The sequence below is a fragment of the Tiliqua scincoides genome, chromosome 8, assembly GCF_035046505.1.
Source record: "Tiliqua scincoides isolate rTilSci1 chromosome 8, rTilSci1.hap2, whole genome shotgun sequence".
NCBI lineage: Eukaryota > Metazoa > Chordata > Lepidosauria > Squamata > Scincidae > Tiliqua > Tiliqua scincoides.
The window spans coordinates 13,741,538-13,765,218 of NC_089828.1; the positions used below are offsets into that span (position 1 = coordinate 13,741,538).

The window sequence follows — 23,681 nt, forward strand, 5'->3', positions numbered from 1 at the left end:
TATCCAGAAGGCACATGGGATTTCCTAGGTTAAAGATCTGCTAGCATTTCTTTGCAGGGGACACACATAATTCTTTTTCAGATGGGCTGATGGCTGGAAAAGCAAAACTTAAGCTACTCATACATTTGCTTTCCTGCTCTGTATTTTAACACACATGAGTTTCTGGCTAAGGTGATGATCTAGCCAGACATGCTTGGGATCAAAATGGCAAAAATGAGACATTCAAAGAAATCTCAGAGTTCCTTTCAAGGTGAAACATCGGAGAATTTTCAAGGAAAGCCAAGAGCACAAACCCAAGCATCAACACTCAGAAGTGTCCCAATGTGTTCAATGGGGCTGACTCCCAGGAAAGCATGTATAGGATTGGAGCCCAAATCAGTTTCAATGATACAAGTGACATTTCTCAGAAGGAATGACTTCACCTGATCATCCCAATCTGTGCTGAGAGATGGGCACTGACACTTCAGCCTCTGCAGCCATCAGTAACTTTTGCGGGGCCTTTGTTATACCTACTGCTATTCTGTTGAGGAACGACTTTCCGAACCGAGAGTAATCACTGGGTGAGGAAAAAGGTCAGTTTCCGTCATACAAGGATTTTTCTACGTACCACCCTCTATGAAGCACCATGTTGCAATGAAGGTGTTTTGTGCAGAGGTCAGTAGCAAATCTCACCTTTTTTGATTGCAAGCCTTTCATAAAAACGCTTGATCAGAGCCCTTTAGGTGACTGTTCAAATATTTTACTGCCATCTCAGCACCAACTGGCTTGGCCTTTCTCCAGTCATTTGCAATGGCCTCTGTCAGTGGCTGTTTGGAAAAATGCCCCAATCATGTAAACTCTGCAGTGAATATTTCTGAGTTTCCTGTTTGCAGCGCCTGAGATCATTTGGTCATAAACAAGGCTGTGGAGATGATCATTTCTGCTGGATCGAATGTGACTTTGTTGGCCTGAATGTGACAGGGCAACAGAGGGGTAACTAGGGTTTGCCTCACCTGGAGTGAGAGCTCATTACGCCACCCCCATGAAGAACCTCCTGTCTTATAAGACCATACAAAATATATTAAAATATCATATGCTCAGCCTAAATGCAGTACTATGTCTAGGGTTGGTGTAACCCCCATTAACTTTATCTATTTTAATATATAGCAGTACAGGTCACCCAACAAATCAGTAACCAACAAAAAACCTGTGGCCAACTTGATGACACACACACAACTGAATATGAGTTCTAGTATTAGCTCTGAGGCATGGAAATGAGAGCTGACTCATACTAACACCTTATTGGTTTCCTGCCGTGTCATAATAGCACCTCATTGGCTCTTGGAAAAATCAGTCACCCTAGTCAGTTTTAAGTTAAGGAAATCCATTTTTTGTTACCCATCAGATGATATATAACATGATGGTATTATCCAAAAATACCAAGATTTTCACAATTTTGGCTACTAGTGGTATCGCCCCCCCCGAGGGTGTCATCCGGTGCTATCTGCACCCCACCCCACATTCCTCTAGTGACACCACTGCAGGATGAGCCAAAGCAAATGGGGTTTTCTTCTGTTGGAGCAAAAAAGAAAATGACTGAGTCCTCCAGGAAGCCATGAAATAGTGCATGGCTTCTAAATACCCACAAAAGCCTCTCTTGTCACAGTGAATGCCAAAGGGTTAGATGGACCTACAGTGGAAGACCTCAATAACAGAAAACAACATCCCTCCCTCCCTCTTCTCCCTAGTGGAACAACCAGCCACTCCAGAATTCAGCTTGCTTTGTCTCAAAGGTTAAATACCAATTTTGGACGGGTAGGAAGAGTCTTTGCGAATGTGACCTGGTGCACTGCTCTCTCCCGAAAGCTTCAAAGCAAAGTCCACCACTTTTACTTCCTTCTGGAATTCTTCTTTGGCTCCCGCTGACAAGTGTCACCTGCTTGCATTCTCAGTGGGATGTTTATGCAGAGAGCTAAAAAATGGCACGCTAATCCCAAAACATGAAGAACTAGTACACCGCTGGATACTTTGGTGTGACGTGTCGTCAGGAGAAAGTGCACAGATCTTCCTGATGTTCCAGCTGCCAGCAGTAGCTGGTAATCCCATCTCACCTCTACACCAGTATTGTGAAGTAGTTAGAGCAGTGGTTCTCAAATCTTTTAGTACTGGGACCCACTTTTTAAAATGACACTCTGTCAGGACCCAGCTAACTTTAGGAGACTTTTAAAAAAGTGATCAAGAAATTATTCATTCATTCATTCATTCATTCACTTACTTACTTACTTAGGCCCAATCCTATCCAACTTTCTAGTACGGATACAATTAAAATGCAGCACCAAGGTAAGAGAACAAATGGTCCCTTACCTTGAGGAGGCCTCCGTGACTGCCCCCTCAATGCAGGATGCAATATACACCCCATTGGCACATCAGCATCAGTTCTAGAAAGTTGGAATAGGATATGGCCCTTACTTACTTACTTTCTTACAGGTAATATTTTATTTATTTATTTGCCAAAAATTTGATCAATTTCTTATAATGAGGCAGCCCCAATGAATAAGCTTAAGACTTTGGAGGTCTTAGTTATGTGACCCAGTTTTCACCTGCCCCCACAACCTGTCATTGATGGACTTGGAAAAAAACACACCTGAAAAAAGATATTTGTCTACATTTGCACAAGCTTGCCAACTGCAGGAGCTTAGCTCCTTGGAAACAGGCAGAGCTCAGCCCTTTGAAGGGCAGTTAGCAGCTGTCTGATTTTTGAATAGTTTCAGGGCTTGAGGCAATCAGTTATCTGATCTTTCAATCAGCTGTGTTTTCATTGGATGCTTTGCGGGTCCCAAGAGGGTCCTGACCCACAGTTTGAGAAATGCTAGGTTAGAGTGTTGGATGAGTACCAGCGTTCATGTGGGTTCAAGTCTTCACCCAGCCCTGAAGCTCATGGGCTGACCTGGAACTGGTCACCATCTCTGTCCACCTAAACTACCTTGTAGGGTTATTGTGTCGGTTAAATAGAGTGCAGAATGCATGCTGTCCTGAACTCCTCGAAGGAAGGGCAGGATATAATAACATGTTTTAAATATAGTAATATAACAATAATTAATAAACACATATGCATGTAACTATCAGGTAGGATGTGGCTCAGTCAGCACCACGGAAGTGAGTGCTTGCTGATTGGCTAGTACAGTTGATGACATCAGTTGATGCCCATGCTGAAAAATACCACCCAGACAACTGAGATACTCCCTGCTTCAACTGCCAACTCCTGATGATTACCAGCAACGGGATGGAGGCCTTCCCACTAATTCACTCTGCAGCCATAGGGCAGTGGTGGTTCCTGTCAAATAATGATCTCACAAGCCACCACTGCTGGAGATGTTGCAGCATATTTAAGGATACATTTGTACCTAAAACAAGGCACCTCCCTGTATGTTGTAATGTAGCGCATCAGGAAAAACATTATGACAAAAGCTTTTCCCTTATGTGCTACTTTTCTACATGCAGGTAAAGTTCATAATTATGTCAGGGGAGCAGTCAAGAAGGCACTCCATCACCTGTATTCCAAATTTGATTGCATGCAGGCTCAAGCAATCCTTGGTACTTGGAATAGCAGAAGTCCCCGAACATACATGTTAAGAGGGGAAAAAATGGACTCTGGATAATCTCATTGGCATGTGAATCAGAAAGTCAAGACCCTAACGAGGCTGGGGATTCAGCTGTGAAGGATGGCTTGCTGCACTTAATGGTTTATTTTGGGGGGCAAGCTCCATAAATCCAGTACTACATCAATAGCAGGTGAATCAATTGATCCAGAAATTAGCTGTCATGTACAGCAACCAGGCTTTTATTGCTTTTCCAATAGAGCTTGTCTACACACTCTTCATTACTATTAAATAATACTTGTAGAGGAGAAGTCCTGTTCTAACACTTTATCAGGTTAGAAGGTGGGCTTTATTGGATAGCCTTTTACCAAAAGTCCCACAATCTCTTTTTTAATTAAAAGAAGAAAAAAAAAAGCTTATTGGATTCAGTGGTAGAAGCTTTGGAAGTAACAGCTGCAGAGTGGACTTGCTTCAGTCCCAGGCTGCAATGCCAGCCTCATAATGTGATTTGTGAATGGGGTAACCCCATAATAAAAATTCCTGCTGCCCATTGCGCTGACGGTCTCTTGTTTTGTTGGAAAGGAGAGACTTCGATACAAGACAAAGTTACTTGCTGAAAGAGCAGTTATGGACATCTATGGTGGCCTCATACAGAATCAGACTATTGGGTCATCTAGGCCTGCAATTTTCAACCACTGTGCTGCAGGGCCTCTGAGAGGAATTATCAGGGGGTACAAAGTTTCTTTTGGGCCCCTTTGCAAAGGGGGTGGGTGAAAAAGAGTGGGGGAAGGTGGTGATGGGTGAGCAGACTAGGGGCAGGGAGGAGCGAAACAATGTGGGGGGAGGGTAGAGACAGCTGGAAAAGTCTTTGGAGCCCAGGTCTACCCACCCGTGTGGCATCAGTAGTGTACCCAGCATCCCTAGTTGTGGTCATGTCCCCAGTATCCAGTGCAGGCAACAAGTCTGAGTGGATAGGAAAATGTCAGATCCCAGGAAATTTCTGGGCCCCCTCCTTTTGCTCCTGGGCCCCCCTTTTGGCCCTGGGCCCAGGTGCAAATTACCCCTTTTACTCCCTTTACAATACAATGCAATACAATACAATACAGGTATTTCTATACCGCCTTTCTTGGTCCTCAGATTTCTCCTTAGACTTTATTCAAGGCGGTTTACATAGGCAGGCTAATTAAATCCCCATAGGGATTTTTACAATTTGAAAGAAGGTTTCTATCTTTCAAGAAACCACAACATTCAGATGTTTCTTTCTTGATCTGGTCGCACATTCTGGCCTCCATCCTCCCACGCTCAGAGCAGATGGAATAGCTCGGCTCAGCTTGTCAGCTGCTTCAAGGTCGCATGGTGCCGGTGGCCTCAAACTGGCGACCTTCGGATGTTATCTTCAGGCAAATGGAGGCTCAACCCTCTAGACCAACCTCCTGCCCCTTTACTCCCCCTTTACTCCCTTCTCCTGTGGCAGCTGGGGTGGAGGGGTGTCATTGATTAGTAGAGCCATTGGGAGATGTGAGCAGCACAGTGTGCCTTGTCAATTGCCCGCCCCCAAAAAAATCTGACCATGTGCCTTGACAATTGTAGCCCCTTGTCAGTGTCCTGTGAGATGAAAAAGGGTCGAAAATCACTATCTCTGGGCCATCATTGTTTGCAGCTGTAGTCTTCAGCAGATGGATTGGTCCAGAGAACCCAGCGTGGAGTTAATCTGTGGAATTCCTTGCCCCAGGAAGTGGTGATGTTGGCTGTCTAGATGCTTTAAAAAGTCTAGATGCTTTAAAAAGGGGATTGGACAGATATCTGGAAGAAAAGTCCATCACAAGTTACAAGCCACGACGGGTGCCTGCAACCTCCTGGTTCTAGAAGTAGGTTACCTTAGAATGCCAGAATATAATAATTTGCAAGGGAGTGGCAAAAGGACACAGGTATTTTGTTGTCTTGAGCGCTCCCTGAGGCAACTTGTCAGCCACTGTGAGATCCAGGAAGCTGGACTAGGTGGGCCATTGGCTTGATCCAGCAGGGCTTTTCTTATGTTCTTAGAGAAGTTGATCGTAATCAGACCTCATGTGAGTTTCCATAGCAGTGCTGCCACTGTCATTTTGTTTTGAGGTTCAGCCCTCCATGTGGACAGTGACCAGGCCCTGGGGTTATAGATGAGTGACTGTGACTTTGGAGAAGTTGCTTTGGCCAACCCCCTCAAGCTTCGGTGAGCCCCCTCCATTCCCCACCAATCCTACTCTCTCCTCTGTCCTGGCACTCCCTGTGCTCTTTGCCTTGCCTCAACTTGTTTCCTCCTTCTCTCCCTTCACCTTTCAAAGTTGAGTGGGGTTGCTGTACCTCTCCTCTCCTCTCCTCTTGGCCTGGAAGAGCAGGAGAACACCACAGGAGCAGCACATGGGCAAGAACAGAAGAGGAAGCATGGCTCTTCATTGCTGATCATTCACTCACCAGGTTCTTGAAGGCGAGTCCCATTTTGGGTTTTGAGGTGTGACTCAGCACTTGACAAGTTAAGGTCCTATCTGGATGTGGCAAGAGTTGACCCTTCTACATGAGTCATAGAATCATAGAGTTGGAAGGGGCCTAATATGTCATGTAGTCCAACCGCCTGCCTTAAGCAGGAAATTCTCTTAGAGCAGGGGTGTCCAAACGTTTTAGCAGGAGGGCCACATCATCTCTCTGACACTGTGTTGGGGGCTGGGGAAAAAAAAAGAATTAATTTCCATTTTAAATTTGAATAAATTTACATAAATGAATACATTAGAGATGGAACATATGAACGAATGAAGGTTTTGCAGTAGCTCAATAAAAGTCTATAAAAGGCCTTGCACAAAGCAAGGCCAGCCTTTCTTTTGCTGCATCACAGATGTGAAACAGCAAGTAGTGGAGGGAGCCCTCATCCCACAGCTCAGGTGAGAGGTTGAACAGTTGTCCTCACACTGAGAGCAGTTGCGTCGGACCAGCACAGGCTCCAGCAAGTCTCCAGAGGGCCAGAGGCTCATTGGAGACTGGGAGCTCCCTGCGGGCCGGATTGGAAGCCCCAATTGGGCCCCGGGCCAGGGTTTGGGCACCATTGTCGTAGAGCATCTCCAACAGGTGCTTGTCAAGCCTCTGCTTGAATATCTCTAGTGAGGGAGAGTCCACCACCTCTCTCGGCAATCTGTTCCACTGCTGAACATGCAAAGCATGTAGATGCGTGCAAAGCATGTAGATCATCACATGTTGCCATCAGATAGGATTGGCTTTCCTTTTTAATCTGGGAAGACTCGTTAATTGTTGGAGAGCACCTGATGCCAGTGTCAGTGATTTCCCACAGGAAGTGGTATGAAGTTGCCACCTACCAGGCCAGATGTCTGATGGGCCCAGAAATCCTTTCCAAGAACCCTTAACTGGTGAAATGGAATGGAAATGGAAATGGAACCTGCAACCTGTCGTATGCGAGGCATGTGTGTTGTAGCTGAGCTACGGCCCTGGCACAACCTGCTCTCAATATGTTGGTTCACACTGAATTACAAAAATAATTAGGTGTTTTAGCACAGACAAAATTAAAAAAAACAACAGTTCATATGTGAGTAAATAATCATTAGAGAGCCAACATGCAGCCTGGAAGGGAGATGTGTTAGCAGGCATGCGAACGTAGTGCGCAAACAGGCCGTTTGCTAATCTGTACGCGGTTTACTTAATCAAATTCAGCAGGCGGGCCAAAAGGTCAACTGCTGATCACACTTTCCTGATCATGACAGCTGCTGATGCCTCCTGTGACTCAAATGCCCACATACTAATAAAGCCCGCTTGCTATTTACATGCTTGGGGGATTCAGCGCAGTCATGTTTGGAAAGCTTAATAGAATGTTTCGCTGTCAGGATTGCTTGCATGGTAGAGCAGGAGCAGACAACGCCACATTTGCCATTCTGTACGTGCGACAAATAGCCGCACAAGGTACGTTACAGCTAAAAATGTGAACTGTCAGGAGTTGTTAGTGCAAGAGACAGTGTGGAAAGGCTGATGTAGGCTGACGGGTGGCTTCTTGTTCCGAAAACCTGTTTGTGGCTCAGTTCTAGGCATTCAGACATGCCGCTCTGAAACACTGCGTACGGCTCAGGCAGCTTTGCAAGCACGCCCATGAGAATTTTTTACCAGCTCGCTGTCTACAGCTCTCCGTGTTGAACATCGACACCTTGACAACCAAAATTTATTTTTATTTTTCACATTTCCCTCCAAGGAAATCAGGGTGGCACACCTAGTTGCTTCCCCTCCTTTGGTCATCACAACAACCCTGTGAGGTAGGTGCAGGGGAAGATCCAGTGTTTGTGTCCAGTCCAGGCAGAAGCCCAGGTCTACCTGCCCAGCAAACCTTAGCCACAGAGGCCACATGTTAAATCGTAAACCCAGGTCTACCCAGCAGATAGATCTGGGCTCCAAGTTCTGGTGGGAGCCCAGGTCTACCAGGCTGGGTAGACCTGGGCTTCCATTCCATTCAATCTCACAGGTGTGGGCATTCCCCCGGTGATCGATTTTGCACCCTAGTCCAGTGGTGCCCTAGTCATCCATGGCGGGGGGGGGAATGGCAGTTAATGGGTCAGACCATGTGTCAGTGGTGGGCCCTCTCTAGGGCACTAGACTCTTGGCATCTGCTTGGAAATGCCACCATGTGATGCTGGGACTGACTTCAGCTAAAGCAACCGAATCCAATTTATACCTTCACCGACTAGGTACTCCAGTGATTTCAGCAGAACTTACTTTTGCTTCCAAATCAAACCTATTTCCCATGGTGACGTCAAGCTGCAAACAGCTGGGAATTGATGGAAAAGCTAAAACAGATGGTCAGAAATGGAGAAAAATGGCAGACAAGTGGCCTAACTACAATAGCTTGCATCTCAAGAGCCCGTGGTGCAAATAGAAGGCACTTTTGCAAGAGGCTCCCTTTTCACACGTAGGACTCCTCGGCTCTAAGCTTATCTAAACTCGCAAACACAAACAACCCTCTAAGCCGATCTAAGCTGCAAACGCAAACAAATCATTGCTTGTCACATCTTGTCAAAACTTCAAACTGCCAGTAGATGTTCAAAACTGAAGTTAAATATGAGTTGTCAACTATTGCTATGCAACATCTGCATTTGCAGAGGAGAATCTGAAGATTGTTTGGTGGGGGGGGGCGTAAGTTCATTTCAACTGTTGTGCATTGTCTGGTTTTTAAAGAGAAAAATATAGAACAAGCATATCGGTTGTATTTGTCTGGAAGTGAAGTCTGTGCGTTTTAAAGAACGCCAGCAGAGTCACCATGATCGAGAAGTAAAGCGAAAGGAATCGAAGATCACTAAGGGAGATATAAATAGGAGGAATGATGTTTTCCTTTGCTGGTACAGTGGGCCCACAATAGCCCATTATTTGCTGATAGGATTTTATATAGCCCTCCCCCTCACCAGCCTGAAACTAATTTAAAGTGCCCACACACTTTTGAACAAAACCTCTTCTTTGGGGCCTCCATCTGCTCTACTGTAGTGCTCTTAAGAAGTGTTCAGGGTGAAAAGTGGTCAATTTCAGTAGGAATCAATTTATTTATTTTTTAAAATGAGTTCATGAAACAGATGTCTTGCCACTTCAAAGGCGGTACTGACAAATAACTTGTTAAATGGCCAAAGGGGCCACGAGTTGCAACTTTCCTCCTACCTACTCTGGGTCCTAGTAGTGTAACTAAGGCAGGGAGGGGGGTTTCCGCTGTCTCTGTTTGGAGGTGTTGACAGCGTTCACCTCAGCCCTCCTGCCCACCCTCGGCTCCATACGGTTCCAAATGGTGCCGTTTTTGGAGAGGACATGCATGCACAAGGGAAGAGTGACACCGAAGGCAAGGGGGTGCCACCTTCCTCTGTGACACCACCCTGCCCCCAGGTGCTACCAGGACCCGGGTGCTCCCTGGGGCATTTGGTGGGCCGCTGTGAGATACAGGAAGCTGGATTAGATGGGCCTATGGCCTGATCCAGTGGGGCTGTTCTTATGTTCTTATGACCTGGCAACACAGGTCCTCCCTGCTGATTTTGACAAGATTTATTTGGAATTCATGTTGTGACAGAACTGCAGACTGGGGTTCTCAAGTTCTGTACCAGCTCTGCCTACCAGGAACAGGAAGGGCAATAAAGGGTTTCCTATTTGAGCTGGGTTTGTTGCTGAGCAATGAGTTCTCCTTGTCTTGGGCACTTTCCTTTTTGTAACTCCTGGCTAGATTCCTGGGTTCTGATTTTTTTTCTTCCCGGCTCCTTGATTGGATTCTTGGCTTGTTCACATCCCAGTCTCACTTTGCTGCCCAAGGCCTAGTCCTGACAGTGTGGCAAGAACAGTGATGCTTCTGAAGTGCTCATCATCCGAATGTCACTTTAGTTTTTGAAGGTCCTAGTTACATGGGCCATGTTTCCAGAGATAAACAGATGCATTCTCAATCATCCAATGATCTGTACTTACTCCAGGTTTTGTGCACAGCATTGTTTATTCATTGCTGGAGGCAGCATTCCGTTCACTTGCATCTTTCTCCCCTACATTCCCAACGCGCACATCTGCATTGATAAAACCCTGCAAAAAAAAGCAATGTTCTAGTTTTACTGTATCAGTAAAACACAGCACAAAAAGAATCTTGACATAGTCATATATGAATGGCTTCGGCAAGTATCTTGCCAACCTGCCCAGAGTTTTGCTCGGATGTAGGCTACTCTGTGGCAATTGTCCTTCACTTGGGTGGCTGCGGGTGCCATCTCACCAAATTAATTATGTGGACTCATTGCACTTATATGCAGAAGGTCCCAAGTTCAATCTCGGGTGTTTCCAGGATAATGCGCCTTTCTGAAGTCCTAGAGAACCTGTCCTCATCAGTGTAGACCAGGGGTGCCCAATATGTCGATCGCGAGCTACCAGTTGATCTCGAGGCGAAATGAGTCGATTGCAGGTTTCTCTCCCGTCCATGCATCCCTAGGAGTGAGCCCCTGGCAGGCTTGTGAGCCCAGGGAGTGAACCCAGAGAGCAAGCCCAGGGAGCCTAGGGAGTGACCCCAGGGAGTGAGCACCTGGCAGGCTCCTCCCTGGGAGAGGAGCTGCTGGCAGGCTTCTCTCCCATCCACACATCCCTGGGAGTGAGCCCCATTGACTCTACTGGGGCTGACTTACCTTTCCCCTGTTTTTGCACTGGTATGTATGGAGATCTGCGCCCCCCCCAACTTCCATCTGTTGGTTCTGTGTGCAAGGGGTTTTGCACTGGTCTTGCTGTGGTCTATACAGAGCTCTTCCCTCCCCCTCACCTTTCCCCTGCTTTTGCACTGGTATGTATGGAGATCTGCCCCCCCAACTTCCCCCGGAGCAGCCCCCGGGACAAATCCGCTGCTCTTTCCCACCTACAGGGCGATGGCGTTGACACCCGCTCTGAGGAGGGTGCCGCTACGGTTTGGGGGAAACTGCAAATCAACTGCAGGTCAATTAAGAGAAATAAATTTTTAAAAAGTTAAATACGTTGAAAGGGAGGAAAATAAGATTTGTCCATTGCAACTTCCAAAATTCCACAGACAATAATACTAAGAGATTCTCTCACACGTTCTGAGTGCACAGAAATACACGTGCATTATGTGAATGGAATCCTTTACAACAAACCTATAAAGCAAGTATTTGTCTTCCCCTTCTGAAATATGGGGATAGGGCTGATCCGAGGCCATTGAGCGAGGCTACAGCAGAAGCAAGGTTCGAACGAGGGAATTTCCAAGTTGCAGCTCAATCTTCTAGCCATGACGCTGCAGCAGTTTTTACATAAGAGTAGGGACCTGTGTTTAAACGCTCAAGTGCTGTTGCTTCTCATCTTTCTTCATACAGGACCACTGCTTTTCATTTTACAACAGATGAAATGGGTCCTTGCCGCAAAACAGATTTGATCTACCCAAAGGACTGCATTTCTCCATAGCAACCTTCTTGCTCTTTGAAGTCATCTAGCTCGGCTCTGGATTCCCATGTCAACTGAGGCAAGACTAGTGACCACCTGAGAAAAAGCCCTTTTACTGTAGATGCGCCCGGCTTGTGGAACTCCCTTCCCCATGAAGCCTGCCTGGCCCTCTCCATCACCATTTGTCAGAAGGCTGCCAAAACTGCCCTTTTTCCCATGGAAAAAGCTGTGAGTAACTGCTCCTATACACTATTACCTGATCCAACCAGGCTTTTCTTAAAATTGAGTGTTGGGAGAGTTAGAACAGACAAAAGAAAATATTTCTTTACTCAGCGTGTGGTTGGTCTGTGGAACTCCTTGCCACAGGATGTGGTGATGGCGTCTGGCCTGGACGCCTTTAAAAGGGGATTGGACAAGTTTCTGGAGGAAAAATCCATTACGGGTTACAAGCCATGATGTGTATGTGCAACCTCCTGATTTTAGAAATGGGCTATGTCAGAATGCCAGATGCAAGGGAGGGCACCAGGATGAGGTCTCTTGCTATCTGGTGTGCTCCCTGGGGCATTTGGTGGGCCGCTGTGAGATACGGGAAGCTGGACTAGATGGGCCTATGGCCTGATCCAGTGGGGCAGTTCTTATGTTCTTATCTTATGTTCCATCTGTTGGTTCTGTGTGCAAGGGGTTTTGCACTGGTCTTGCTGTGATGTCTATATAGAGATCTTCCCTCCCCCCACACCTTTCCCCTGTTTTTGCACTGGTCTGTATAGAGATCTGCTCCCCCCCCCACACTTGTATTGGAATCGAGGAAGATCTGGTGAGGAGGTAGATGTGGTGTCAGCAGTGGCCCCTTTAAGGCCTGGGCATCCAGCAGAGTGTGCTGCACAGCTGCAGCCACTTGAAGGCAATAGGGCCCTCAGGGATATAAGAGCACCTGAGGGAGGAAGGGCTCCACTTATTTATATGAGTCAGCCTTTTCCTACATGAAGATCATTAAGTCCAAGTACCATTCCACCATGACTGATGAACATTTGGAAGTGTGCTTGAGGCTTGCTGTCAGCAGCTACTGTCCGACTATGCATCCTTGGCTGATTCACTTCAGTGCAAGTCATCAAAGTAAACTCAAGTAATTACAAAAAATGTTTATATGTTGTGTTGTGCAATATTGGCTCATGCGGTTATGCAAGGTACACCAACATACATTGTACACATAAATGTTATATGTTATGATGGCGCGAACATTGTAAAAAACTCTGGTAGATCTCCGGGCCTTGCTGGGTTTCAAAGTAGCTCTCGAGCCAAAAAAAGTGTGAGCACCCCTGGTGTAGACATTGACCTACATGGGCAAATGGTTTCATTCAGCTTAAACCTGTTTCCCATGTTTGTACGTTCATTTCTAAAATATTTCACATAAGACTTGCTTTTAAAGCCACCCTTTTCCTTTTGAATTGTAGTTGGCATATGGGCATCACCATAGGAATAACATACTGGAACCTTCATAAGCTGCAAATCCCAGTCATACAAATGCACTCTGAAGTCACAAGCTAGCACAGAGTTAAGTGCATTTAAGTTCATAAATTTAACTGCACTGGATTATGGGATCCATGTCCCATAGGGAATCATGCCCATGCAACAGGTTGCAAGCCATGTCCCTTTGTTTAGACAGGCTTCCGATGAATTTGTATAAGAATAGGATAAGAATAGGCCCTCAGTTTGGCTGTACTTGTCGTAAGAGGCGACTAAACAGCCACTGGATAGATGGGACTCCTTAGCCTGGGAAGGTAGAGAGAAGGAAAACTCTGGTCCCAAACCTCCACTGCCTTGTGGCTACATCCAGTTATGGAAAAGGCTTCAGGAGTCAACCTTGAGGCAAAATCCGGAGCTGGAGTCCCTGAGGCAGTTCATGGCTGTACACAGTCACGTTCTGGCAACTCCTGCGATGCCGCTGGAACCAACCGTATTGGCTTCTGCCTTTCCATTGGACCATTTCAGTGACGTGGAGAGGACACTCTGTTCCAGAACCACCATTCAGAGCGCGATACCATAGTCTTCCGAAACTGAAGGATGCCAACATGGCTGGCTGACAACAGAATCTCACAAATCAACCTGCATATTTCCCCCCCTCACAAAAAATGCAGGACAAATCCATACAGTAAATTTAAGGGCACTTTGGTGAATTCCTCCTTTGCCTGTTCTAAAATTCTCCCTTTCCAAATGGTCACAGGCAGGCACAATTAGTTGGAAAGTTTTACTGTATGCTATTTTTATGCCTTGGAAATTGCTCCCAGGTTGCATCTCAAGTTTCCCTGCAAGTGGCAAAATTAGTTCAATACCTTCCAGCTTTCTGTAGTTTCTTTCTTCGAGGACTTATCCTTGTGTGTAGCAGATTAATTTCCTTAGGCAGACCCCGAGGTGCCACAGAATTCCTAGGGCAGGCAATCTGACCATTCCACACACAATGGACAGTGCCCAGTGAAAATCTGTTTTAGCTGTGTAGGCCTGGTGTGTCTCCGGATCTAGAAATATTCAAGAAAAAGAGCTTCAATGTTTTCATGTAATGCTGTTTAAATCAAATTATGTATCACTCTGTTGTCTCCATCTGGTCCTTTATTCATGCTCTTCTGCATAATGAAATTCATTCCCTCCATCCATGTTTGCCATCAATGGACACTTATTTTAAAATAAATCTGTCTGAAACAGTTCAGACTTTTTGCTGCAGAGTCAATTTGGTGCTAGTGCATAAGGCTCAAGCATATCTAGGGACTCTGCCCTCTCCCCTTGCAGATATTGAATGATCACCTCTGTGTTACTTGTTTTTATTTAGTGCATTTTGTTCTTTTCCCAAAGGAGACTCTTTGGGGTGGGACCTGGGTGCCTTCGGGCCCAATTCTATCCAATTTTCCAGTGGCAGTGCTTCTGTGCCAGTGGGGCACACACTACGTCCTGTGGTGAAGAGGCAGTCACAGAGGCCTCCTCAAGGTAAGAGAACTGGGCTGCATTGCGGCTGCACTGGTGCTGGAAAGTTGGATAGGATTGGGCCCTTACTCTCTGTGTGCCACCATGGAACCTTGCCAGATAAATGAGCTGCTGTCCTGAGTCCTGTTGCATTGTCCGTTGCATACTATAGATGGCAGTATTGCAGCTACCAGTTCCACAGGAGTCAGGTGATATAAGGAGCCAATGGGGGGGGGGTCTACCTTTTGTAGAATGCTTGTCTTTGGCTTGGCTCTTTCATCTGATCATATTATAATTTCGGAATAGACTGAGCTGCGTGCTTGGTGCTCAGTGGCCCTTTGATCCTTGCCGGATCAAATCAAAGTCCGATCATGTCTAGCATTCTAGTGGCCAAACTTTTGCCTCTGGGACAGTGGCGCATCTCCCCAGCCCTGTGCCCTGGGGGAAAGGTCTGCAATGGTGCCCCCATGAGCTGTTGCCACCCCTACGTGCAAATTTGCCCCCCTCACTTGAGATTCATGGAAGCTTCTCCAATGCTATAAACTGTGCTTCCAGAAAACTGGAAACGCAGTTTCCGTCCCCGTCGGGAGCCTCAGAGGGTCCTAAAGGTTTATGCCTGGGGCATTTGCCCCATCAAACATAATGGGAGGCCCACCACTGCTCTGGGAAGCATGCAAGCACAGCACAAAGGCAAGAGCACTCTCTATGTCTCTCCTGCTCCTTAGCAACTAGTATTCAGTAACATACTGGCATGAAACACAAAGGTACCACCCAGTCAGCATGACGAATCGCATTGGCAACGAAATTGCAAAAGAGTGAAATTCAACCTGAATTTCCTGCCAAGGAGAAACATGTTCACAAAAGAGCAGGCGCGCATCTCTGCTGATGGAGCAGGTATAGCCACAGCCGAGTGTTGAGTTAAAGCATTCTAAAAATGGATTTCATATACACATTTATTTTTCCCCCAAATGTTTGTAAAGCTGGTCTTCTTTTGTAGACAATTCATTTCCGCCACCTGTTGGGCCATGTGGCAGGGGGAAAAATGGTTGAAAAAAGAAGCAAATGAAAGAAAATCACATTGGGAAGCTGCAAAAGCTTTTGTGGGCTCGGAAACCGATGAGATATTATGCCCTCCACCTGTGACATTCTAGAATTACCTCTAATCCTCCAGTTAAATACTGTCAGCTGACTGGACTAGACTGATTTGATTGTTGCTTGTCTTTCCACTTCTCTGAGTGCCTCTAAATCCAGGCATGACTTTTGAAGAATGAAGCTGATGAGCGACGAGCGTCCTTGTCTAGCGTTGCTATAATGCAATAGAGCCCAAGTCCAAAATACCACCTGAGAAGAGCAATAATTGCCTTGAAACACACAGTCTGGATTAAATAGTACTTTGGGGGATATGTTGCATCCTGATCTAAGTTGCCCTTGATGTGTTTTGGTAAGGCCTGCAAATGTAATCAGACAGAGGGATAATGAGTACATTTACAGCCCAATCCACCGTGACTCCCTGCGGTGCCAACGTGGTGTCTGCTGCATCCTGCAGGGGAGTTTTGGCTTGTTGAAGCCTCCTGGGTGGGGGGAGAACATTTGTTCCCTTGCCCCAGGAAAGGCCCATGCTGACCCAACAGGTTTACTCAGATCTGTGCCAGAGATATTGCAAGTCCACATTGGCCCATGAAGGCAGATCAGGCTGGGAAAGGGGGTAAGGATATGGTGGGCTCTGCTGCCATTGAGTCGCCATCCCGGACCCAATCCACCGCCCTCCCCATCCTCATCCCCACCCTATTCTGCTCAGCAACCATCCTGTTCTGCCCCTCCACACTCCTTCTTGGCCCTTGCCCTTACTTAAGGTGGCGGCCATCCAGCATCCATCGCTGTGCAGACCCAGCCACTCGCGGCCATGATGGGACTCTCCTATGGAGTCCCATTTGTGACAGCCACAACATGTGTTATGCTGACAGAATGCACATTCCATAACAGAATTGGACCCTTAATGACTGGGGGTGGAGGGAGAGACTTCCTAGGATAGAGTCTTCCCAGAAGGCACATCTTGAGAGGGTGATGGTAAGATTGAATATGCCTTTTCTGTGGCCTAACGGGGTGATATGGTTCCCTGCTTTTCACCATTTTCAGCTGAACTGTATGTTAACCAGGCATATTATGGAAGCCCCCCCCCAGTGACCTTATCTATCTATCTATCTATCTATCTATCTATCTATCTATCTATCTATCTATCTATCTATCTAAAAGGTATATATAAGTATAAAAAAGTATACAGTTGTATACTTGTATACAATTACAAGTAAAATACAATATAAAACATTAATTAAAAAAAATCATTACAGGCAATTTAAAATGATTGCCCGTAAGTTAATAATAATAATAATAATAATAATAATAATAATAATAATAATAATAATAATAATAATAATAATAATAATAAATAGGTACTTATATACCGCCTTTCTTGGTCTTTATTCAAGACTTTATTCAAGGTGGTTTACATAGGCAGGCTGATTAAATCCCCGTAGGGATTTTTACAATTGAAAGAAGGTTCTATCTTTCAAGAACCACAACAGTCCAGGTGTTTCACTCTGATCTGGTTTCACATTCTGGCCTCCTTCTCCCATGCTCAGAGCAGATGGAATCGCTCGGCTTCAGCTTGTCAGCTGCTTCAAGGTCGCACGGTGCCGGTGGCCTTGAACTGGCGACCTTGTGGATGTTATCTTCAGGCAGTCGGAGGCTCTACCCTCTAGACCAGACCTCCTGCCCAGACCAGACCTCCTGTAAGTTGGAACAATATGGAAAAAAAAATATAAAAACAGCAACAGCATAGAAACAATGGTATAAAAGCAGCAACCAAAGGCAAAAAGGGTCCCTAGGAAGTTCCTCCTGCTCCTCAAAAGCCAAGCAAAATTGTAAGTTTTTAATAATAAGACCCCTCCGGAAACCATATAAAGGGACGGCTATTCTCAAATATTCTGGTAACTAGAAATGTGGCACCACAACCGAAAAGGCCTTGCACCAAACCGGCATTCCCTTGGCTGCAGTATCCTAAGCAGGGCCCGATCTGTTGATCAAAGGGAACGTGAAGGATTATATGGGAGAAGGTGGTCCTTGACATATCCTCGACCCATTCCATATAGGGCTTTAAAGGTCATCACAACTATCTTGAATTGAGCTCAGAATGGAATGGCACCAGTGTAGGTGCCAGAGCAAAAGCATGGCAGGCTCCGCCCACTGAGACACTACAGCCAGTAGAAGTCTTCTTTCTACATCAACACCTTCTAGAAGGCAGAGGAACCAATCATGGCTTTGATCAGCAATAGGGCCATTGGTGGATGTAAGGCCCCTGCCGGCCATGCAGTGTGCCTTATCATTTGTCCAAAAAACTGATGACAATTTTGACACCTCGTCAGTGTGCCATGAAATGAAAAAGGTTGAAAATCGCTGGGTGCAATACTAACTTACACTGGAACGGGCAGGTCATGAGGCCTGCACTGTATCCAGCGCAAGTTTGGGGCTGACTGCAGCTCAACCTGAGGCAAGGGGAAACTTTTCCCCTTACCCCTGGTAAAGCAGCAGCAGCCCCAATGGGTCTACTTGGAATGGTGCCACCTGACACGTTGGTGCAGATCTGAGCAGAACAAAGCAGCCCAGAGCTGCGCTGCCCAAGAATGGGGCTAGGATCTGGCATAACTGCCAGATCCTGGCCTCACTTCCCGCTCCCCATGCAACTGCCCCCAGGAACGTCTGCTGCCCACCCTCTGCCATCCCTGGAATATCTCCCTCCCACCCTATCCGCCTCAAGCCCCCCAGACACCTGTGCCAGCCATGCTCAGCTGGCGTAAACTCACGTAATGTTGCTGCTGCAGAGGCTAGCTTTGGCTTCCATGGGCTAGGGCACCTCTGTGCACTGGCGCAGATAACTCCCAAGGAGGCACAAAATGCTTTATGACACATTTGCGACCCTCCTGGGCTGGCGCAAGGGACTTGCGCCAGCCCAGAGCATAGTTAGGATTGCGCCCTTAGATGACCCAGTCTTATTGCTTGAACTTTCCTTTTCATAATCATTCTTTCTCTTTGGCTGCTTTGTTGCAGGTTCCGTTTGCAACAAATCACAGTCTTATTAAATAGTTTATTTTTTTTCCTCATTTGCCAGATAGGTTTAATCAATATTTGTGATGTGCCTTTGCTGCATTGTTGCACTAATTAATACACCGGGACATTTGTCATCTTGGAAGCTTTGTTTTCTTATCTCGAGGAAAGAAGGATGCTAATTGTAGCTAAATGAATGTCAACATCTCCCATTGTTGTGTGTGTTGGAAAATGTGTGTTTGAAATGTATATTTCGATCTTGTGTTTGATTCTCCACCCCTTCTTCTTCATGTTGCAGATCAAATTGGCAATCAGAATAATGAAGTGTCACTGGCTCGAGCCATTGCTGGTGCTATATATTGTCAAGAAGGTGTTCACAATTATCAACTAATAATTATGACATTGCTCCCTACGCCCCACTAAACAAAAATTCCCTTGATCAAGCAACACAATTGCAACTAATAACCTTGGAAACCCCAGTGTGTTTAAGGAGACTGTTTCAAAGATCATCTGGAGACTGATCTGAGTCGAAATGGGATAGACAAAGCCTACCAGATGGAGATGATCTTTTAGTAATTAACTAGAGGTTGTTCCTGAGGGTGCATAGCACCACAAAAAACATTTCTTTTAGCATAATAATGCCTTGCTGTGAAGAGGCTTTCTTTTTATGCTGATGAAATATGGCTTTAATATTCCAACATGTTAATCAATGAATTTTTATTAATAGATTTTCTTCGGTCTTGGTGGAAAAGGCAAAAAACAAAAAAACAAAACATGAAGTGATACTCAATAAACAGTTGGAAGGCATTAATATTAAAAGGGAAATGAATGATGAATGCTAATACAGGATATGAAAAAAAATGCATATTCATCCTGTGCGCAAGAGAGACATACCTTCATGACTATTAATCTTGTTGATCAAGAATTGACTTCCATACAATTGCTTAGCGCAGTGCCATAGCTAAGGCATCTGTCTGCTACTCAGGGTCAAAGAAGATTTTGTAGCCCCCCACATGATAAAATCAAATTTAATTAAGTAAATAAATAAAAAGTTATTGGTTCCATGCTGTATCATAATAACATCTCATTGACACTCAGAACAATCAGTCGTATAGGTCAGTTTGGAGTTAAGCAAATCCACTTTTTCTTCCACAAGGCAGTTGTGTTTTCATTTTCTGGTTAATTGGCCATAACTTTTGATAGAATACAGATATTCCAGTGAAGGTTCCTTCATTGCAATCTGCATTAAATTACCTTTCCAATGATATATAACATGATGGTATTATTCCTATATACCAAGATTTTCACAATTTTGGTCACTATTGTCAAGCTCAGCTTGTTGCCCCCCTAAAGCTTGATGCCCGGTGCAATTGCTACTGCCTGCACCCTCTTAGCTATGCCACTGGCTTAGCAACAAATTTGGGATGGATAACCAGCACATTGTTCATTAAAGTCATAGTGCTGATAGATGATTCACAGCCCAATCCTGTGCATGTCTACTCAGAAGTAAGTCCCATTTGTGCCAATGGGGCTTACTTCCAGGAAAGTGTGGATAGGATTGGGCTGTGAGGGCCCAATCCTATCCAATTTTCTAGTGCCCGTGCTGCTGTGACTATGGGGTATGCACTGCTTCCTATGTTGAGGAGGCAGTCTTGGAGACCTCCTAAAGGTATAGGAACACTTCTTCCCTTACTTTCGGGGCTGCATTGCTGCTGCCCTAATGCTGGAAAGTTGGATGGGATTGGGCCCTGATCCAGTAAAGCTCTTTCTAGGTTCTATGCAGTGTTCTTCACCCCACCTTATGGTTGGGGACCCCAATGGGGTCACAAAGTCTCATGAGGGGGGTTGTGGCAATTTTTCAAAGCCTGTGCAAGAGCGATCTTGGACCCAATCCAATAATGGTACTGCCTTATCAAAACAGAGTTCTTGATATAATCCTGCACAGTCTCGTCTCATTGCCCTGCCCGCAACTCTTAAATCAGCCCTGCTCTGGTTGCTACCTCACAGGGTTGTTGTGAAGACACAAGAAATAGATATCTGTGGGTGGGGGGGCTAGTACAGATCCCTCAAAGATACGGAGGCCCACCTGGACTTTATCCCAAAGGGTACTGGGGTTTGTGGCTTGGTGAGAGTGCTGACATTTCTTTGTTAGATTGTGGTCAGGCCTTTGATGGAACTAAATTTCCTAAAGTTCCTTAAGACCTAAGAATTGGAATATTTTTTAAACCCGTTTAAGATTGTGGTGTAGAAGTGACACAATGTCTGCTCAAGATACAGGGGGCAAGATACAGGGGGTCAAGATACAACGATAGAAGGGTTACAATCTACAACATTTGTGTTCCTCCACTGCCAGAACACTTGAAAGGAAACAGAAGCGTGTCTGTCCCTGTAGAGCTGGGCTGTTTTATCAGTCAAAACAGTATCACTTTCAAAATCAGTCTTATTAAATCCAGATGAATCAGTCTGTTTTTATCCTGGCAAGCTTGTGTTTTCATTCTTCGTATTTTTGCTTCCGGATAATTCTTTTCTTCCCCTGTTTTTGCATAACATTTGTTTTCCCAAAGATAGTAATTACTCTTTGTCTGCCATCTTAAAATAGGTCCAGAACACAAACCTATTTTTTTTCCCCTGACACTCAATGAACTTTTCAACACAGTAACTCTCAGACCTGGTAGACAAGAGACTCCTGAATGTTGGCAATAAATTACACTTCCCTCTCTTTAGACCTTATTACAGTTATCCAGTTCTATAAATAATTCTCTCTTTCTGTGCATCAGGATTGTTCTCGTCATATTAGTTTCATTCCCCGAATGAATAAGGACTTCTGTTTTTAAGAAAAAACAAAATCCAATCATGGTGAGCTAATCGGTCAGTTTAGCAGTAAGTCATTTCCATCGCTGGAAGGCTTTTTGGACCGGTGCACAGTCCTAGAGGTTGCTGGCAGCATTGAACCTCTAGATGCAGGGGCATTATGTCACTGACTGAGGGACAGATCCAATGTTGGGGGGGGGGGGTCATGAGCAGAACGCAAGCCAACCAGGCAGGTAGACCTGGGCTCCCAGCAGTGGCAGACCTGGTTGGCAACCTTCAGTCTCGAAAGACTATGGTATAAGCCTACAGCACCCAGTATTCCCAGGCGGTCTCCCATCCAAGTACTAACCAGGCCTGACCCTGCTTAGCTTCCAAGATCAGACGAGATCAGGCACATGCAGGGTAACAGACCTAGTGGGGGGCAAGAGAGGTAAGGAGATGAAAGACACCACCCAGAGTGGCATCATGCCCGGATGGCAGCCACTCTGGGCGCAATTTTGCACAGCTCTGGGCTGTGCCTTTCATCTTCTCCAAGGAGACAAAACATGTGCCCCAAAGTGGCAGTGCACAGGGAGACTCCTGGTGTGATTTTGTACCTCTCTAGGCTGCGTCTTTCCTCTCCTTGGAGGAGAGGAAGGGGAGGTAGCACAGAGCAGCGTGGAATCGTGCCAGGAGTAGGTTTATACTCCTAATCCAATTCCAGAAGCAATTGCAGTGATGTCGTTACAATTATTTCTGGGTCAGGGGTGGACGGGGGCTGTAAACCAAGTGGTGCCCTGGGGGTGAGGAAGCCCAGGAACACCACTGGCTCCCGGTTGAACTTTGGCCTCTGTGGCTGAGGTTTGCTGGTTGGGTTGACTTGGGCTCCTGCCTGAACTTGCAGCCCAGATCGACCTGCTGGGCTTCCATTCTGACTGCCCTCTGGAGCCATCTCTTCCAGGTGAGTAGACCTGGGCTCCTGTTTGAACGTTGGCCACTGAAGCTAAGGTTTGCTGGGCACGTAGACCTGGGCTCCCACTTGAACTTGGAGACCAGACTAATTAATTTTGTTGTGGGGGGGGGGGGGGGTCAAAAATTTATGGGCCCTGGGTGTCAAATGACTTAGCTATGCTAGTGGATAAAGAAAGGTGAAGTACTGCAAGTTCAGTGATTGTCCTTGCCAATATACCCCCCAAAATGCCCTGGTTGGCAACCTTCAGTCTCGAAAGACTATGGTATAAGCCTACAGCACCCGGTATTCCAAGGCGGTCTCCCATCCAAGTACTAACCAGGCCTGACCTTGCTTAGCTTCTGAGATCAGACGAGATTGGGCATGTGCAGGGTAACAGTTGCTGCATATATGGTTTCCGAATTATGGGTTCACTGAGCATCTCAGGTTCCCAGCATCTCATTTTCTTGGTGATGTCTGTAACTAAAATGTTTCCGTGATGGTACCAATACAGGCTACCCTTCTGTTATGGAATGCGACATTTCAGGAAACCATCGAGAATGTGCCCTCTTCACATGTGGCCAGCAATACACAAGTCACTCTTGGGTGCAGCAGTTCCACTGTGCAGGGATGCTCATCAGAAGAAGATGAACATAAGAAGGACTTCCTGTTGCTTTGCTGAATTTGCTTCTTCTTAGTTTCACTGGATGACTCTGAGTTCTAGTGCGATGAGGGAGGAAGGCAAGTTTCTTTCCATCCACTCTCTCTATACCATGCATAATTTCATAAACCTCTTTTGCTATGTTCCTCCTTAATGAAACCACATGGCTGGGGCCAATCATATGGTACATTCCCATGCAAGGTTGGATTATATATGCACATGTCCCTGCACATGCTGTTGTTGGCGCATGTGACAGGGTCAGGACCTGTGAGCATGGGGTTCCAATAGTTTGCCTGAATAAGAAGATGTGGTAGCATTTCTGAGCAGCACTGCCCATCTGTCAGTGCTTATGTTCCTCCGGTGGTGCTATATAAATCGTTATCATCTAATTATGCTATCATTAAACTAATGCTAGGACACTAGCCAAATTCATCACCCTGGTGTTACCACATTTGTGGACTCATCGGCAGAAGGAGTTTGACCGCAGAAGAAAAAGTATAAAGGGCAGCCCTAATAAGCAGAAGATGAACATATATAGCCCAATCCTATCTACCCTGCACATGCCCGATCTCGTCTGATCTCGGAAGCTAAGCAGGGTCAGGCCTGGTTAGTACTTGGATGGGAGACCGACTGGGAATACTGGGTGCTGTAGGCTTATACCATAGTCTTTCGAGACTGAAGGTTGCCAACCAACCATCTAACCCCCCCCCCCAATGCAGCCTTGTCAGAGGAGCACAAG

General features: G+C 45.9%; 2 pseudogenes; one reads left to right on the forward strand and one right to left on the reverse strand.

Annotated features, from left to right (window-relative positions):
- Nucleotides 1-21,653: 21,653 nt before the first annotated feature.
- On the reverse strand, nt 21,654-21,772 carry LOC136659814 (5S ribosomal RNA; annotated as a pseudogene).
- A 1,707-nt stretch (nt 21,773-23,479) lies between these two features.
- Nucleotides 23,480-23,597, forward strand: LOC136659574 (5S ribosomal RNA; annotated as a pseudogene).
- Nucleotides 23,598-23,681: the final 84 nt, after the last annotated feature.